We start from the raw sequence: 20,930 nt of genomic DNA on the forward strand, positions 1-20,930 counted from the left end.
CTAATTATAAAAAAAACCCCAAAACATTTAAGTTTTCTCATCTTGTGAAAGTACAGTAAGTTAAAGTTAATGCTACCTGGTCATTTCTTCTTCTTCTAAGGATTTTAAGGAAGGAAAGGAATCTGTTAATTGATGTGGTGTTTTCTGTACTTTCTTCTTACAGTTGGTGAGTCTGACATGCTAATTTTCAAAGGGAGGAATCAGAGCTTTAGGAAAAAAATCATACAGAATGGAAACTTTCATACTATAATTGCATGATTGTATGTAATTGCTTTTTCAATGCAGAGTTTTGAGCACTCCTCTGTACAAGAGCTGTTTGTTTAAAACATAGCCTTCCGTAAAGGCGAAGTAGTTTGCAGACAGGAAATATTAAAAGTTTAGAATAATGAAAAATACAGAAACAGAAGACAGATCCTTGGGTTGTACAACATACACAAAGGATGAGTGAGATGATGATTTGCCAGGTCTATGCAGATGAAAATTATGCTCATAATTGTGAGTGAGTTTTAAAATCAATATACATGTTTATGTAAGTCAACTAGAAATTCCACTGGAAGAAATGCAGAAATAATTTTTCAACAGGAGCGTAAATATGGAGAAATATGTGGAACATAAGAAAAATAAGGTAAGGGAAAAGGCATGCAGACAAATAATGTGAAGGGAGGAGAAGTCCAACATAAAGCTGATCTATTAGTGGGACGGAGTGTTGGTGGGAAACAAGGAGTAGTAGTCTCAGAGTAATATTAGGTTATGGTAATGTTGAGTTACGAAATAGATGACAAGAAATGTATCGTGTTACATTGAGTTACATAGTGAGATGGGAATCAGTGAAAGGATTCAGTGACAAAAAAATGACTGGTAGGGAAGTGGAAGTTTGTAACTTCATTTTTCTTTCAATCTCAAAACAGCTCACAAAGATGGGGAAGTTCAGTTATCTCCATTTTACATCTAAGACATGGAGATTAAAGTTACCATAAGGGTGCCTCTTTAAAAAACCCCCCACACATTAACTGCTTCTATATTACAAGAAGGAAGAGAACAGTCCTTCAAGCTATTAAGATAGTGAATCCTCTGCTTAAATTTTCTTTGCTACAACATGTGTCTTTACATGTTTTTCTGCCAGCATGTCTATCAGGACAGATTTCCAGTGCATAGTTCTATTGTATATTCAGAAGAACAGAGGAAGATGAAAATATACAAGGTAAATCTTGGGACCTGCTTGCAACTTTTAAAACATTTGGTGCAATTAATTAAAAAAACCAAAACAAAACCCAACAAACCTCTGTATTTCATAAATCCCATGGAAGATTTTTATTTTGATTCAAAATGTATTAAAGGTCAGATGTGCAGGCGCAGCAGCTGTCCCCTTAGCACGCATAAAATGTGTTTAGAAGTGGTATTTGTTAATATAATTTAATCTTCAAAATTACTTTCTTCACAGTGGCTGTCATGCTTATGTTTTCATCTCTTCACTGTATAGTACTTCATATTTTTTTACTTCAAGAGGTTGATTCCCCTGCAGTCTTTTCTGCAGAATCAGACTGTTCTAGGTGATCTGTGGTTATAGACTGCAGGCAGCCAAACAATAAAGCAACAACTGTGAAGTCAGCAGGCTAGAACAAAATCGGGGGTCAGAGTTATGAAGTTACATAGGATTTTTTTTTTCATTTTGTGGACATGTCGTAGCCTGTTATTTGGTATTATTAATCAACTCAAGCAAAATTTATATTTGTATCATTACCAAAACAATTATTATTGAAAAATTTATTGTATGTGAGCTCATATGTGAAGAGCTCTTCTCTTTTCTGGAAAGAGATTTCCCTCATCTAAATGTTTGAGTACATTACATTTGTACCACACTAGGTCAGAAAAAGGCGCTTTTCCTTTGTAATTAAAGTGTTCACAGGGCAGTTCACACTGAAATAACTATTTTGGAAAAAATTCTACAGACTAACTATTTTGGGAAGTTTGTAATGGTAGAAAAGTTCTTAGTGTCAAGTGGCTTTTCCTGCTTGGAACTCGTACTAAATTCTGATGATACCTTTGCTGCCTTCCCACAATTGAGAGTGGAAGTCTGTATTTATACATAGGTTAAGTTAAAAGACAGCTTTAATGGGTTGCCTTGACAGTGATACTCAGTTTGCTGAGTATCAAAAAAACGCATGCTGGAGTATGGTGGGAAGGAGTGAAAGGGAAGGAGATTTTTTTTCTTACCAGTGTGTTTCTTATTTTTTCATGCATGTTGCCTCTGCCCTCTCCAAACGAGCACCAAACCAGCACATTTCAGAACAGCAAAATAATTTAATCTGAGGCATTCAGTTGGGATTGTTATCCGAGAGCTGAAAAAAAGGGGTTGTGTTTACTTAGTCCACCCTCAGGGAAATGTGGGTTTTGGTTTGTTGGGGTTTTGGGGTTTGGTTTTTTTGGTTTTGTTTTGTTTTTTTTTTCATAAGAACTGCTCTAATTGATCATACTATACAGGAGAGGAAAAAATAACAGAAAATAGTGAAACAATGCTAGAACCTCAGAAAACTTTCTATAGATTACCTACTTCTATCAGAAAAATATAGGTAATCTATAACAAGCTTTAACAGAGTTATAAATCTTTAAAATATTTCATATGTAACAATCTATTTATGAAGTAAGGAATTAACATTTTTGTTTTCATACTGTATTAGAACAGTTATTTGTCAAGTACTGTAATGAAATTGTATCCATTTATCAGGATTGAGGATGAGCATGGTTTGAGAGAGAAGCTGGCAAAATGGTATGTGAAAAGAGGCAAATTCTTTGGAACTTGGCATCTTTGACTGCCAACTCTAGTGGAGACAGGTGGTTTTATGTTATAACTTGATCCAGACAGCTGGTTTTCAGCTTCTCTCTTACGATTTTTTGCTTCAATTTCCAATGTGATATTTCTCAGAAATTATTTGCAGTAAGCCTATTAAATGTGGATTGTACTTTTACCCTTTGAACCTTTTTCGTGTTCCTTTGTTTACAAAAATGTTAAGCTAGTTTAATCGGGCATTACTAACTTATCTTAATCCTTCATCTCTTTTAGATTAAGCAACAGCTAGTCTTACAAGTGATAAGACATCAGCCAAAGAAACTTAAAAACCATGAAATTATACACATTTTATGTATTAGTGAAGGTTTTCTTTGGTTTTAATTATATATACTTTTTTATGTATATACAGAATGTAAATGCATGTGTAGAACAATTAGCGTATTTTTTAATTTTCTGTGGTTGAAACTAAAAGAGATGAAAGCTTTGAGTTTTATTTTTTGTGACATATTCAAATTCATTGGCTTAATATTTTCATTTAGTCACAACTTGCCAGAGACCCTTAAATAGGCTCTCAAATCTAATGGCACCTGCCAATAAAATACACTTTTAGTATATTTATATAATTAATAACTTAAAAAATCTTAAATTAAATTTGTTCATAAAATCTGAGGCAATATATAGTGTGTTCATCAAAATCAGTAGTTGATTATTTTTAGGAAAATATTCTGGCAAAGTGTAGGTAAACTGAAGTGATGCAGATTTGACTAAGTATATTTTTAGCTACAAAGTAATTAAATCACCTTCACTGATTTAATATTAATATTTTACACTTATATATAATTATTATACCCAGTATACCATCTTCTTATTTATGAGTCCAGCAGGCTTCCTTTCTCTTTTCTTTCTCCAGAATATGACCAGCTTCCATTCTATTTGAAAGATATATTTAAATACAAACTGTTATTTAAATTATGATATTTTTAATTTATTATCTTTAAATATTCATGAGTTCCTAAGAAATATATTGTGTTTATGGAACACCTAAGGTGAATATGGCATACATCTAAACTTGAATAGAAGGATTCAATATTGTTTAGAGGAGCTGCATTTGTGCAGTAGAGTTGAGAGCAGGAGGAGAAACAGGCTTTGAAGTAACTTGATGAAATGAAGGTAACTTTGGGACATTAAATGAAAGTACTTGGTAAGGAAAATCTATTTTGAGGTTACTTATACTTACGTATTCCCAGCAATTTGCTGTCCAGCTAACCTGAAATACGAGTTTTGGGTTTTGCACATTTGACTTAAATTTGATTTCTTCTCTACATTCATGTGCACATGGCTTTATTTTCCGTAATTTATCATTTCCTCCCTTTGAAATAAAGAACCTTAGTTTCAGACTTGCTTTTATCCTTCCACTTAATTTAAATTCAGTTGGTTTGTGATCTCTTGAGCCACGATTATTGCCTACAACCAATCTTCTATGATCTTCATCTTATCTATCAAAAATATGCCTAAAATAGCATTGATACCTGCTGGTTTAGTGACTGCGTGATGAAAAAAAGAGTTATTCATGTCTGGGAATAATTAGGACTCAATAACTAGTGTAATTTATGCTTCCATTTATATCTGGAAATTAAAGAATTCCAGACTTGGTTTCATGTAATTAATATTTATGTCTTTGCACCTTTTTTTGAGATTTCTGTCCAGATTACAATCTATAGCAGATAATTTACAGTATTTATGTTGTAGTTACAATTGCTTTTCCATCATGTTTTCTTATCTGTAGTCCATTGTTGAAATCTGGCTTTTTAGAAGTATTAGGAGGAGGGGGGAAAGTGTCTCAGTCACTTGGCTTACTACTGTTTTGTCCTAGAAAGTCCTGTTGCATCTTTCTGAAGTGCTGGTAAGGCAAGCTAATGCAAAGTAGCCCATATGGATTACAGATTATAATATCCAGTATCACATCCTGCCTCAGCAGTTCAAGTTCATTATATTGCCCAGATCCTTGCATTAATACAAGCAACTTTTCAGTTATATCTATAATGTGTTGCTAAGAGCCAAAGGTTTTAGAAATACAAAACTTTAAAACTTAATTATGGAGGTTTATTTAAAGTTTTTTTTCATCAATGTAAGCTTTAAAATCTTTCAAGACCTACATACTTATTGTAGTGACTTTTAGACATTATAAAGACAAAAATAAAGGAATGGTAACAGAAACTGGAACTTCACCCTCCTTGCTTCCTTGCATGTCCTTCTTTTTTTTCTTACTCCAGCAGGCCCACAATAACATGCTCATCCCTTCTGATGGACACGCTGGTTTTGTTTCTGTTCCTGCACGACAGCAGTAGCTGATGTGCTTCCATTATATTTCTGCCTTCTTGGCATCTCCTTCTCTCTTCTATTTCTGCTCACTCTATCACTCTGCAGAGTGCCTGGTAACATAGCTTTTATAGGAACAGGGCTTTAGGGGCCTGTATAAAGCAAGATACGGAGCAGTTACTGGAAAGAATGGTACCTGTATGCAAATGGGCTTTGCAACTACTGAATCGTTGAGCTGCACTGCACATGGTGATGTATGGCACAATCTTCCCCATATCTTACACAGGTGGAGTGAAAAATCCTACAGTTTCCATCTGTGAAGGATGGGGAAATAACATGTATCAAGTAAAACCATAGCACTTCTCTCTTATGCATATATAACCTTCACAGAAAACATGAGGACATCAGTGAAAATGACATGGGTACTACATATGGATTGAGTAAAAATGCAGATGTCATTAGATTTTTACTTTATAAATACCAGAGATTCCTAATTTTGTATTATGAGCCAATCGATACTGAGATATTCAATAAGTTTAATTGTCACATATTTAAAATAGTGGAGCAAACAGTGTTGGTGGAAATTTATAACAGGAAGTTAAAATTGAAAACCAGTGGACATACAGATATGATGCAGATTTCTGCAGTTGTCTTTGTTCCTGGGGAAGCCTATAAAATTTTGACAGCCAAAACAAGATCCTATTACTCAGGGGAAACAAAATAAATGTCTTTGCATTTAATATAGGAAATAATGTGTTTCATAGCCTCTTTGTCACATATTATTTATTTCTTATCCTTGCAAGCATTGTATTTGATTTCTACTGCACAATTATATTAAATGGAAATATGAGTAGTACTGAGGAGAAAATAAAACCATCTGTTTGAACATACAGAGTTGAAGTTTTAATAAAAAAGAGGTACTCTTTTAAAGGCCATATGAACATAATACCCTAGGACCACAAATGTGTTTCTAGTGGGAGAATGACATTTTCGTAAGGATTACAAAAGCATTAAGCTTGTTACTTTTTAAGCTTATAGTAGGGGGTAAGATAACACTGTCTAAGTTACTGAAATGCCAATTGAACTGACAGAATTTCAAAGCTGGTAGCATGCCTGAATACCTTCCTTCTTTTTAGAGCAGTTGCTTGAAATTACTTATTAAGACCATAACATGAAGACGGGCAGTGAAATCTCATTATTGACTCTTTGTCATATTCAAAAGATGCCCATTCCTGAATTTTATAATCATGTTTTTATTTAATAAGTAAGCACTAACTTTACTTTTCAAATTATTTATATATTTTTAAACATTAAATTCTTGATGCTCTTTTGGGTTACAGTTTTTTTTAGACTGTTGTGTCCTGATAAAGTTCTTCCACTTCATCTTTTCCAACATGAACTTGAATCTTTTTTCTGAATTCTGTAGAGGCTGAAAGGGGCATAGTTCCATTCTTGGGTGTTTTTTTTTTTTTGCTTTCAGAATGCCCACAATTAGCAAAGACCGACTAATTATAGTCTTTTTTGCTCTCTCAGCACACCTGCATGTTCTTCCTCAGCATGAAGAAAGCATTTAACTCACTATGCCCTCTAATTATTGCGTTCTCCTCCCAAGTTTAAAAGATGAAAGTGATTTACTCTCCAGTCTGATACTTTGTGAGTGGTCAGAGGTCAGTCTGAGATTTATATACTGTAGTATTCTGTTTAATAATAAAAAGTGACAAAATCTGAGAGAGAATTACTAAGCTAGGCTCTCTTTTACTTCAGTATATAGGCCTGTATGAAGAAAAGTGTGTAGAACTATGGCAGATAAGAGGAGACTTCAAAAATGTCTTTTAAAGAGACTCCTGCAGTACTGATTGAAAAGAAAGTTGTTACAGGAGTCCTTTCAATATATGCATCTACCATCGTATAATCACAAATTAATTAGATGGTCCTGGCTATGATTTTTGTGAAGACAGAGAACCTCTTCTGTCACAAAAAGTGTATTCAGAGAGTAAATTTAACTTTAAAAGGGCAAAATTATTTTAGTCACAATAGTTTTGCAAAAAATTGTATGTGTTTAAATTGGGGTTGTATCACATCCACAAGGTGGATGTTACGTGCTAAGTTAGAACATGAAATCTCCTTTTCACTGTGCCTTAGGCTTAGAAATTTTAAAAACCCCTACATCTTCAATCAAGGGGCTGCTGTATCTACTGGGTTCAGTCATTTCATAATACTTTTCATTACATTTGCTGAATATAGCAAGGCAATGGAGATATTCCTGTCTGTCTGATCTAGAGAGACTAAGGGTGGTTATAATCCAGTCTAACTTTTTAGTTAGAAATTTAGCAGTTAGTGCTCTGGAGATTTTTAGTACCCCTAAACTTTGCAGACTGTCTGGAATTGGATCAGTTACTGGTCTCAGACTTTTCAGGCTTCCTTTTTCTCAGCAGCTTTGTGTACTGGTCATCCTCTGGCTAAGATCCAAATTTTTGAATTTAAGTACAAGGGACAGTGTACTAATTTGCTGTTCATGTGCTAGGGAAGTCCAGCAATTTCTGTAACACAGAAATTAGGTGTTCTGTTACACACAGTACTATCAGCTCATCTATAAAGAGGTGTTTTAAGAGTGTAGTCACAGCTCAGTGAGTAGGGACCTATATGTGTACATCCGTGCTGACATATGATTAATCCTTCATTTGTATTCTAGCCTTTCTACAAAATATTTGTTGAAGGTCATGAATCTCCAAACTTAATTTCTCCAGAAGTTTTTAAATGGCAGTGTCTGGCCTTTTTTCTGTATGCCTAGGCTTATTTCTGATTTTTATATTCCTTATAAAAGTAATCATGAGAACTTTGTGGTGACTTTGCCTAACTAGGGTTTTGAAATACAAAGAGGTAGGAAGCAGAAATATGAGTATTGACTCCAGCTGTATAAGTAATTTTTTGAGTGTTTTCTCTTTTTAGAACAAAAGCTGTCACTATCTGCCTCTGTTACATCTTGGAAATTCCAAGGAGTAAGAAAAGCAAAAGTGACAGAGGCACTTTAATCTATTATTTAAGGAAATACATAATATCATGCTTAGACTACACAAAGGAATGATGAACACTTGATAGAAATTCCTGATTGGTTGAAAGTTCCTAACAATCTAATTTTAATAGAGTGGGTCTGATATAAGGAACCAATCTGTGAGACACCCATGTGAATGTAAATGCAGAGAATAGAAACGAAGCTAGCAGACATTTTAATATTTGCAAACATTTAAGAAATTGAAATCACATTCAAATAAATATGTTAATTAGTGTGTTTTCAAATACAATTGTCTTTCATCAGCCAAGTGTTTTAAATGGTTTACAGGGAAATGTATGCAAGTCCTATCAAAGTTAGAATTCATGAGAAAGTTTGACAGACCTGGCACTACTTAATTTCTCTTTAGCAAAGACTGAAGAAGATCAGCTTCTTGGAGTTTTTCAAGGACTCCTCTGTTTCAAAATAGGTGCTATCTCCAGTTCGCTACAGGGTCCCTCAGTTTTTATAGTTTCTTCAAACACTCTACTTTGGTGTTTTCTGTGCGTGTGTGTGAAGACTTCAGGGAATGCAGTGACTCCCTCAGACGACAATGTAGGCAAGAAAATTCACAAAGCATGTGTGGAACCAGTTTCTGTTGTTGGTAAGGCCAGAATATGGTTTCAGTTTTACTGAGAAATATTACAAAGAGTAGCATTTTGTCGTCGGATAATTCTTGCAGTTTTCTAAAACGGACTGTTTGCTTATAGTCACTACTTCAGAAAAAATTGTCAATTACACAATAGCACCTACAAAAACTCTCAGAAATGCTATAAACAACTGCAAATACAGTCTATCTACAAGTTTTATGACCATTTTAATTAAAGGGAAGTTTAAAGAATGTCTGCTATTTCATTATTATGGTAATTATCAGGAAATTATTGGATACCAGCTGCTAAATTCCTTAAATGGACCCATCATTAATTAGTTTTAATTCAGAGACTAATTAATTTGTTTGCATTTGAATTCTTTAAAATGTCATTGTCTACCAGAAATTGCAGTGTATAATTGGAATGTCTTGTAATTTATTAGAGGATACATGTATTTTTGAAAATTAAGGAGCAGGTTGAGTCTCTGGTTTCAGAGCAAGCTGAGATAGGTATCTGTGTATAAAGTAGCTTTATTAAACATTATTACAGGGCACTTCATCCTCAGAGCACTTGAGGAGGTCTCTGTAATTTGTTCAACAGAGTTGTAAAGTAGCTGTGTGCTATCAAGGAGTCAAATTGGTGAGATGATTTGCTCAAGATTAGTACATAAATTTGGTGTCAGAGCATGATCAGATGTTCTTGCTCTCCAACCTGTGTTTCCAGCACTGGTCTATCCTTTCATCAGTTGATCAGTGAACATGGTTTCAAGTAAAGATTTAATTTTGACAGACCTATACACTCAGTGTTAACAAAGGACTTAAGCATTTGTTAGCAAACATCTAGCAACCTCATATGGAATCAACCTTCACGATGAAGTGAAAACTGATCTCATTTAACTGGGAAGACGTTATGGAGCAGATTTGATTAAAATTTCATGTATAGTGAATCTCTTTCAGAAGATTAGTGTAGTCATCACTGAGGCTGTTTAATAGCTGGCAGTGACATATCTCTTTCTATGACAGACACACTCTCTTGATTAAATATATGCAAATTTATACATGCTTACCATGTTTATACATAAGTTGAGATCCCTTACTTCACTGCATTTTTTTGACACATGCACAGTATGGATGTATAGTATAAGCACTTAGGAAAGTCATAAGTTAATGGGGTGATGTCTAGTAAGAAAACATTTGCTATCTTTAGATCTGTGACCATTTAAAAAAAAAAGGGATGAAAATAAGCCAACATATAGTCTGTTTGCGTGAGCTGCTTTATCAGATTCTCCTGGCACTCCTGGGTCTCACTGGAACTAACAGGGAGCTGCAAAGCAAGACAGGTGTTTAAAAAACCTTAAACACTCTGATAACAGTTTGCATCCATGTGGTTTCCTTTGCTGCACTGATAGTTCTTTATGGGTCTGTCAGTTTCAATCAGCGGAGAGCACATGTGATCAGTATATCTGATAAACTTGTCAATGCCTTTTTAAAGCAGGATTCCCCAACCTCTTCTATTCAACTCTCCTCCCCCCTTCCCCTTTTCATCATTTCAAGTAGAATCTTGATAAGACAGAGATATGTCACAGGCAGCTGTGTATAGCTAGCTCAGGCTACAACTAATTTGTGCAGGAAAAAATTAAATCAGGAGGTAAATTATTTCATGATTGCTCATTCCCAACAGAGTTGGGCATCATTCTGAAGAAAATATCAAATAATTGGTTTCAGGCCATGTCAGACACATGCAATTCCCTTCACTAATGGCTATGTGAGGTAGCACTAGGCCTCAGGGGTCACCAAAGAACTGAAAATAGCTTAGTGCCAGGCACAGCAATAGAGAGACAGAGCACATAGGAAATGAAGTGGCAATAAGTGCAATCTATAGGGGAAATGTGCTTCACTTGGAGTTTAATATATTGGCTTAGAATCTGGCAGTAAGCCATGCAACAATTGTTTACCTTTTTGTCAGCATCTGCATCTGTTCTGTTTTGTAAACGGCACTTAACTTTCAGTCAGTAAATGCTGGAATCAATAACAACTGTTAAGGGATTTCCTTTCTTTTTTTTCATATTGCATAACAAATGCATGCTACAAACAATGTTTGCCTTAGATTAACAAGGAACAGACATTAACAGGGTCAAAGGGATTTGGTTGGGAACATTTTATAGCTTCTTGGGTTTGCAGTAATTGTATCTATGTGATTTGAATGTATCTTGTAACCTATCCAAATGAAACTGTTAAAAAAATGTTAGCATGCAGTAATGAAGATGATTTTTTATAATTATCTTAAGTACTGTGTATAGAAAATTGCTGGCACTGTTTGTAATAATTTAGTTCTGTGTAATACTGTGTATTACATCTGCTATGCAGAAATATTAAGTTGCCTCTTACAGTATGAGGAAATTAGTGATTATATCCAGCCATACTAATTATTTAAACCTAGCAGTTACATTAAAAAAAAATACACCAACATGCAGTTTGAGAAAACTGTGAGCAGATGTCCATAAAAATTGAATATATCATTACTAAATGCAAGTGAAAGAATAATACAGTTTATATACAAGCTCTGTTTAGGAGATACTGTGCAGATGAATGCTGTCATAAATGCAAGATTGTTAGAATAGTTATAGCATCACTTAAAAGTTAATATCAGTGAGAGCTGAGGAACACATTATTGTTAATGGAATTTATGTGTGTAACTCCCTGTGCACTGCTTTGAAAATTTACCCCTTGAAATATCCTTATACACAGTGACTATCAGCAGCTGGGTTTCTGTTGCTTTATTAGGCTATTTCTTTTCAGATTTTAACAAAATGTTAGTTCCATTTATGAAAAGGCTTTATTATTTGTATGCAGGTTGTAGTTAGATTTTAAGTTTAATATTACACTTTTTCGATTTTCTTCCTCATATAACTTTATTGGATGAAATCCCTGACATCGCTTTCTTGTGTCCCTTGTAGAACAATATTGTAGATCTATCTTATATGAAATTAAACCTTATAAATGGGGGCAGGGGAATGATATTTAATGTATTGGGAAGGTGTTTTACAGTAAAATTGATTAAAAGGGTTTTAAACCCTTGGTTCCTGCTGAGGGAGAAATCCCCACTGTAATCACTGAAGAAGACAGTCATCAGGTTGCTTTCCAAGGATTCCATCATGAGTCTCAGAAGCAGTTTAGCCATGTGGCTCTGTACAGTGAGTAGTAAGGCTAATTAATCTGAGAGCAACGGTGTCGTAGTGTAGCTATTCTTGAACATCCACAGCCAGCTCACCTATGATGCAGGGATTTCTGCAGTACACTTTACTGTGTCACATCCCTGGGTGGGTTGAAATGATCAGAATTAGACATTCAATTTTTTAAGATGTCGTGAATGCCAAATTGTTTAAAACATACAGGGAGCCACGCTCATTAAAAATAAAGAAAAAAGAAAAAAAAATCACAACAGTTATGTTAAAGTTATGAGATTCATTCATATGCATATTTTCTTAAGCCTTCTGAGATTTTAAATGCTTCCAGGCTATAACCAAGGAAATTGGAAACACTTTATTTAATGGTTTCAAGAGCTACAGCTTTGAGAAAAGTACCAGTTTTGAAACTTGCTATAAAATCATGTTAGCAGGTGTACACAGGTCATTTAGATCTAGGACAACCTTGTTTCTCATGCTGTTTCATTTTTAGAGATGAGGGCAAATCTTTTTAAGTGGAAGATAAAGGCAGATATCTTGCTACTGAATTTAAGTATTTAGGAGAAGCTCAGGTACTACAGTCAAGTGCTTTACTGAATGTGTGTATTTCGCTCCATGTTGCTTGAAAAATGCTTTAATTAACTTATTAGCTGGCTTAGAATTCATATGGGCACTACGCAACTTCATCACAGGTGAAGTGAAATTCTCTGATATCATCTTTTTCTTATTCCTGAGAGCTCCCAAGTGGTCACTTTATTTTGCAGAAAATATCTTTATGTACAAATACGTAAGAGAAGACTGAGATTCAGTGTTCAAGATATGTTGCATCCACACTGAATTTAACCTTGACATTTGAATGACATGCTGATTTTTTGTTAGAATTGAGTAGAATTAGCTCTACAATGTATTTAATTTCTTATTAGAAGATGAGGTATTCATTTGACTGTTAGTATTGCAAAGTTGTCCCTGATTTCACTAGTAATGTCCTATGTGCCTTTTTTACATTATTGAGACTCTCTCTTTAGACTATATCCTATATATGCATGTTTTTGAGTTGTTGATGTAGAAAAAAGTGGAAAAGACTTAGAGAAGGGCAACAAGGTGATAAAAAATGTAAAACAGCTTCCATATAAGGAGAAATAAGCAAGCTACAATTCCTCAGTTTGAAAACAAAATTAAGGTGGTAGGATAAGATAGATGTTTATAAAATGAAGGGAGGCATTATAAAAATAAACAGGTATCAGTAGTTGACTGATTCTTAAAACTATTCGGCATCAGGTAAAGTTAGAAGATGAATATTCAACCAAACAAAATTATATACTTGTTAACTCAGAGTGTAGGTAAAGTGTGGAACTTCTTTCCACAAAATGTTATGATGATAAAAATTTAGCTGGTCTGAAAGGGTAACTGGAGAAATTGATGAAATAGAAACCCACTACAGATTATTAATGCATGCCACATCTATCTGTGGAAGCTGTCTAGCTGCAAGTGGTCAAGAGCTAGGTAAGCTCTGAGGAAAAAATATTGTATATGGTTTCCTTGTTATATTTTTATTTAGTCTTCCTCTTTCAGTCACTGTCCAAGCACAGGATACTCTGGGATAAAAGACTGTAGCTGACCTGGTATAGCTACTCTTACAATATTATGCTCTTATGTTTATGATACATAAAGACTCTCATTTCTTAGCCATCCCTCTTTAAGGTGCTTGTAATTTTTCAAATTAAAGAAATTTCGTACTAACATTTCTTATAATTGGTCTGAGTGAAAACCATTTTTTATTACTCTCTATTCTAAGGAATTCATATTAAAAACTTCAGTAAAGTTACCATTTACTTGTTCGGAGTGTTGTGTTTTTCATACTCCAAGAAAAGTGTTGAGTCATACTTTTTTTTTGTTCGTTGGCAGGAGTGGTTTGCCAGCTAGTTAAGTTAAAATAGTTTTCAGTCTAGCATTTCAAGCCTAAGATATAAGAATAAAATTAATTCAAGGTAGCATGCTTATCTGCCGTTTAGAAATTCTGAAGCCTTAGAATGCTATCAAAAGTCTAAATAAATAGCTATCTGAATTTTGTGTGTGTGTAACTGCATCTGCACAAAACAAATGCCATTTTTGCTGTTTTCTAGTTAATCTTTTTCATAAGTGTATCACTAAACCTGGTTGTTGAAAATTATGATGAGAGTGCTTACCTTTTGTGGGGTGTGTTTGCACTACATGCTCATCTCAAATTATCCTCATCTGAATCTAAATATTTACTGTTAACCAAATGTCATCATTTGTGCAATCAAACAGCAAAACCCTATGTATGTTACTGGTTCTTGACTGTTTCAGGAGAAATTTGTTTCTGAATGTTACCTGTGTTCTTTCTGTCTAGGTTCTTTCATAATCTTTTCTGTATAGCTCCTCCAATTGCAGGAGAATTTTCCAGTGTGAGAAAGAAGGGAGAAAAGCGAGAAATTGTGGGATGACCATTGCAAGAATTTCAGATTTTGAGTGATTCAGCAAGTTAGCATAGGGGAAGAGGACCCATAACCTGGGTTATAGTGGACCTTCTGTTCTAAATTACACAACAGCTGAGTAAACTCCTTTGAGTTTAGAACATTTGAAAATGCAACCGAAGAGGTTTTCCATAGGGATGGTAGAACTGTTTTGGCTTAAGTTTATCCTAAGAACCTGGATCAACTGTATGTTGAAGAATGCAAGACACATGGATTTTATGTTAAGATGTTAAAACACCTTTGTGAGAATTTTGAGAACTAAATTAGGTTGCATAATGGGCAAGGATGGAACAGAAGCTTAGATTGTTTTGAAAGGCTGTATAAAAAATTAGATCAAACTTGATTTGTGCTTTATTATTGATGTATGTTTATCATAACTTAACACTGTCTTAATTTGGACGATGTGGAAGCTGGAGTATTCTGCTTGTTTCATATATTTTTACATCTTTTACTACCAGGCCTCCCCCCCCCACTGAATAGCTTTTATTACTTATGGTTGTGGCATTGATGCCTTCGCTCAGGGCCTCTTCTCAGCTATGTAGTATTTGCAATGGCTGTATTTCATCATTAGACTTGCCAGCATTTAAGGCTTTCCTGCTGCTTTGGGAAGGACTATGCATTTGCCACTTTTTTGATGTCATGAGGTTTGGATTAGATCTGAACAGAAGCTTGAGATCCAGTGTAGTCCGTCTCTAACCCCTAGTTTAGCAGGACAGTTGGTCAGCTGGGTCAGAGTGCTCATTCCTACCTCCTGAAAATTAATAGTATGCTTCTGTCCAGCCGAATGGCCTCTGGTAAGATGGACTCCTTTGTTCTTCAACAAGTGTAGCATGTCCTTCAGATCTCAGGAACATTTCTTCAGCTTCAATCCATTCTGCTAAAGTGAAAGGCCAAACTTGAAAATAACTACTCCCAGTTTCTCTGATGCTGTATGACTGCATCAGCTGCCTTGCTGATGCCCTGCCATAGTCTGCACAATTTGATAGACATTCAATATTAGTTTAACTTGGGGCTTCTTTTTCTATAAGCAAAGCTCTCTAAGAGTCACCATGTTTGGGATGACAGACTCCTGCTGCCTGTCATTTGATGGTTGGGGTGGTAAATCAGCATGCCAGAGGAAATGAATTACCCTTTATGTCCCCTTTGCCTCTATGTGATAGGAGGTTGAGAGTACAGATTTTCCAAATGTAGGGATGTTAAGACCTTGAAAGTTTTGAACTTATTACTTTGCTTCTTTCCAGTTTTGTGTAGTGAACATCAAGATTTATTTACTTCCTACAAATAAATGCAGTGCAGGTTCAAGTAAATTCAAGTAAATTTTTTGTCTTTTCTACCTCTTCTCTCTGCTACCCCCCAGAAAGGACCACGGTCTAGATAGCAAAAGCCTAAAGTACTTTCTCTTCCTTCCTTTTAGCAAAATAATTATGCTGTCCTTGGTGAAGCAGAGAGACAGTTTTCCAGAAACTACCTGTTCTTCTGTGGTTTTAGTCTGAAAAGTGAAGCTCCTGGAGGGCTGTGCAACAAAGCCCTGGGTGCACTAATGGGCCTTAATGGCCCTGACCAGCCTCTTCTGGGGCTTCCACCACAGCCTGCCCAAGAGACCTATTTGAGATGGGGCCTGGGTCTTCAGTCCCTGCCTGAGCTACATCACAGGTGTCCTGATGTCCATCTCCACCAGAGCTGTGTCTGTGGCTGGCCATGAACCCCATTGATTGAGACATTCTGGCTTGAGCTTGAACCTGCCTTATCACTGTGGTCCTACCTAATGATCACTGAACTGTGTCTGACCCTCGGTTACCCTTACCAGACCTGATCCTGGCTCCAAGCTGTGAATTAACTTCCTGGCTTGACCTCAGATTTGCGTCATCACTATGAACTTGGCTGATGATCTGGACTCTTGGTTGAAACCTACCATCTCTGGGTCTGCCTTGCTTGCCTTGCTTAGGGACTGCAGGACGGGGCCTTGGCTGGCTAGGAGCCTGTCCTGATGACCATATCGTCGTGCTCTACATGCTCTACTCTCTGTCCTTCAGGGATCAGCCAACCTTTGGTGGTCCCTGACATTGTGCTTGGTAGGTTGGGATCTTTTTTGTTGTGCCTAAAGATAGCTCATCGTACTGGCTCAGGATTTTTCTGCTGGCAGATTTGGCCTCCAGAGCAGTTCCAAAATCATCAGTATAGGCAATGGTCGTGTACAGCAATATTTTTGTGATTCTTGTTCTGCACAGAAGGAAGCCTGAGGCTTGTTAAGGAGCTCAGAAACTTTTCTTACTCCTCTCTGTTTGTTTAGGTCCTGACCTCACCTCTATTTAGAGCAATAGTTGCAAATTTATCTCATTAGCACATTGGCAATGGCTGTATGATCCACTGTGCCTCTCTGTAGCCTCTGTACCAGATTTTCTGTCCCTTTTCAGAAGTGTTTCTCACAAGGTAGTGCTTTAACAGGAGGTCAACATGTCCTGTTGTTAGGAGACACTACAGAGGTCTTGTTGAGGTCCTTTAGCCTGTAGCTAAAGATTTTGCTGCAGCTATTTCCTTGTACAAGGACTAAATGAATTAAACTTCTGTCATGCAGAAAAAATCAAGTTTAGAAGAATGATAGTAGCAAACTACAGACGGTTCAGGAAAGAAGTTGGTTTGTATCATGTAACTTGCTGCATGCTTCCTTCTATTCTGCAATTAGACTGGAATGCCATTGCTAACTCTGATTCATGGCTGGCTGAGATCAGCTTCAGGTGCTTCCAGTCATGCTCTGCATGGTCCTCTATGAACTGGGTAGTGGGCTGTCAACAGCTGTAGACCATTTCCATCACAGAGGGGTGTGTCTCTTGCTGCACAGTGTCACCTGGATAAATGAGTAATGTTAGTTCTCTGACCTAACATCAAAAGTCATGGTCTGTTCAATAACTTTTTTAGAGTAATCATACACTCCTCTGTGAGTAGGGCTGATTTCCCTCCAGACAGGTTCATGACACTAAGATTTTGTTGGACATGTATCACAGTGGATTCCCATGTCTATTTCACATCTATCCACATGGAGGCCTGTACTCTTCATGGCAAGCTTCTACCAGACTTACAAACCTGTTTCCACATTTTAAGTATGTCATCACATTGGCTGCTTAACTGTTTGCTGTTACATGGCTCTTAAATGTTTCTGTGCTGTGGTTGTCCAATCAGATAAATGCCTGAGGAGAAATGCCTTTTCATTCCCCTCTGCTAAAAAACAGACTGTGATGTGCTCATTCAAGCAGCCTGGTCAGATGTCTTCAAAGTTGAATGCTGCCATCACTATTTAGAAACCTAAGAGTCTGGGATGTATATAAGATCTTTCAATCAAGCTTTGGATACTGAGGTGTGTGCATACTATTTGGTCATCAGGAACTAAATAAATGAGTTGTCTTTTCTGAGAGACAATAAAACTGCAGACATGAAAATGAACGTACATCAAAGGAAATTCACTTCTGGTGGTTCCCCTTGTCCAGTTCTTCCAAACTGCTGTGGATGAACTAAGCAGAGTTGAGGTTCAAGCGAACTTATTGCAAAAGTTGGACTGTCCAATACCATGCTTTTGTTATGCAAGCCCACAAGAAATAGCACCAGTCTACATAAGAATTAGTCTGTGTCTGTTTCTGGCATGCTTATGCTTCCGCAGCTGTAGAGACTGCAGTCTTTAGTAAGACCCATGGTTTCTGGATGAGTAAAATGAGATGGAACAGTGCCTTGCAGTGGTAGTTCTGGATAGCTCAGGTGAGTAGTTCAAAGATTACTGCCCTGAGTCAAGAGCCTCAAAAACTGTGAGCTGTGCAGAATAACACATAAATTTATGTGAGCTGTGTGGATCAGCAGTTGAGAGATGTTACTGGACCAGCACTTGGCCTTTCAAATACCTGTTGCATTATTATCATCAGTTTTCGTTGATAGCCAGGTTCAATGATACATAAGCATTTGTGCTGATTGCTAATGTGAGAGTATGTGGCTTTACCTGTCCATAGTGTTGTAACAAAAAGCTTGTGTAAATGATGCATGAATCTGTCACATCCAGGTCTTTGGTATACTTTCATGTCAAATGTAAGTCACATTACATTTTCTTTATCACAACAAAGCCTAACAGAGGACAAAAGAAAATTTAAGAATGGGTTACGAGTAGTGTATGGAGCTCTCTATAAATCCCATATAGGTAGGTCATTGGTTGGTTGGTTGTTTTTCTCCTTCCAGAGAAGTCTTATTATCTGGTTTGTGTAATGCATCCCATCTTAAGTATTCTCTGCCTTGCAGCTGCAAGATGATTGTTTAGCCTTCTTCCCCTACTGTCAGCAATCTAGGAAGAATAATATTTATTACATGATGGTCTCATCTTTCTGTTTTCCAATACCTTTATCTTGACCATCTTCTGGTCACAGAGGTTTGCACATCACTTTATGTTGAATTGGTTCACCATGTTCTCACTGCCTGTAGGTTTCTGATGAGTTCCAAATCTGACTGATTCAGGGGTTTCAAATTCATGATTCAGGTCTTCATGAGTGCACTTAAACCACTGTTCTTTTACCTCTTTTCATCTTGTCTGTAAGGGTTGGCTGCTTATCAGATGATGGTGCATATGTTTGTGCCTTTTTATCAAAGACAAAATTTCCTCTATGCTTACCTCCATTTTTTTCTTAATTTTATTTCAGAGTTTTATGTCAGCCATGAAATTATCCCAGTATTCTTCACTACCTTCAAGCATCTAGAATTTCGTCTATACTTCACAACCTAAAAGTCTGAAGGGGTTTTCTAGACATTTGTAGAACCTATGTAGTATTAAATAGTAAGCTTTTGCTCTGATGATTATTTAAGTATTGGTTTGCATATACTATAATATGCTTTGTCATATATGAAGGTGTTCTTCTCAGCTTCTTAATGGCATGAAAAAAGAGGGGTCTTTGAACTTAGTATCTTCAGCTTCCAGCTGAAATACACTTTGAGTGGTCATTGAAAGTAAAAATTAAAGTTTTGACTTTTTTCTGATTTTGGTAATATATTTTAAAATTAATATTACTGTGATATACCTTTGGCTTCTAGGTCCACTTCCTTTTCGTCTAATGAGGACAATATTGCTTGGGGCAATCAAATAATTGGAAGGTTTCTTTGTTCCTCAAGAGAGGGGCAGGGGCATCACAAGGTTTTCAAATTATAGGAGACAGAACTAAGGTTCCATTGATTTTTATGATGTGATTTGTTGTTCTTACATCTTGATTCCGTTATTTCTGGCTGTCTGCAGACTCAGGCAGTAATTTCGCGTCAGTTCAGCTCAGTTTACATTAACTAGTTTTCAGGTAAAGGAGAAAAATTCTCTGAATAGCAGAATGTCTTTTTTTGGAAGTTTAAGACTTAAAATTGGGAATCCAGTGGTACAGGTATTATTTACTTGTTATTCAGAGAGGAAAGGCACTAACAGAGGCAATTATGCATAACGCGTTCTTTTGCCATTCTTAGAAATGCAAGGGACTAGCATGAATACATCTGTTTGGAACTTTGAGGAAATTCAGATGTGGATGCAAAACTCGCAGTTCAATCTCTAAGGCTGCAAAACTGGAATAGCAAATTAGGGAATTTGTATTCAGAGCTCAGCTCTGCTACTTAGATCTATGTCTATTTAAAAGTGATTTGTGAATACCTAAAAAAAATATCTAGGAACTTTGAGGAAAAAGGGAGGTACTGAGTACTTCAAAATTGCAAAGGTAAGAGAGATTTGACACATAAAAGTACATTTAAATCAATTTCTATTTGTTTTCGTCTTTCAGAGCTTCCCTTTCAAACTACTCTGGCTCTCACTCTGACACTTTCTACATAAACTGTTCTGCTGATGTTACATCTGCAACAGAACTGCATAGGAACATGGTATCAGTTCACCACAATTTGCATAGAAGTGCAAATTTGTTACATTTAAAGAAGTTATAAAATTAAAATACTTAAAACCATGTGGTTTGGTAATACTGAATTGGAAACAGCTCACAGTCTTTTATAGTCTGACTGTGCTCAAATCAGAGTTCCCTGGTTGATGTGACATGATTATATGTTATGATTACAAGTGTTAACCTTTCAAAATAAAATGTTCAGTTTCTTCTTTTAAATACCAAATGCTTATAGGTATAATACTTGCTGATATTTGTTCACTGACAGTCTCACTTGTTTTCAGACCCCACATATTTAAAGTTGTGGAGTGTTAGATTGATGTTTCTTTTCACTCAAATGTCATATTCATCAACTGTATTGTGCTAGCAGATTATTAAACAGACAAGGTGACTTGCAGAGTGACAGTGTAGTGATGTGGTGTCCCAAACCATTAAAATACAGTAATGACGTGTTTTTTTCCTTTTGTTCAATCAGTTTTTGCAACACAGTGGTTTTTCTGTAAATCACAGGTGAGAAGGTTTCTAAGTAGATCTGTTGCTTGGAAGAAATCCTAGCTAATGAATAGCAAAACCTGGAACTCAGTTGTAACTTCCCAGACAGCTGAGAAAGACTT

General features: G+C 36.0%; 1 protein-coding gene across 1 annotated transcript in view; it reads left to right on the forward strand.

Annotated features, from left to right (window-relative positions):
- Positions 1 to 20,930, forward strand: part of KIAA0825 (KIAA0825 ortholog) — a 251,615-nt gene that overhangs the window by 55,246 nt on the left and 175,439 nt on the right. The gene's annotated exons all lie outside the window — the stretch shown is intronic.

Source organism: Harpia harpyja, chromosome Z, assembly GCF_026419915.1.
Source record: "Harpia harpyja isolate bHarHar1 chromosome Z, bHarHar1 primary haplotype, whole genome shotgun sequence".
NCBI classification, from domain to species: domain Eukaryota; kingdom Metazoa; phylum Chordata; class Aves; order Accipitriformes; family Accipitridae; genus Harpia; species Harpia harpyja.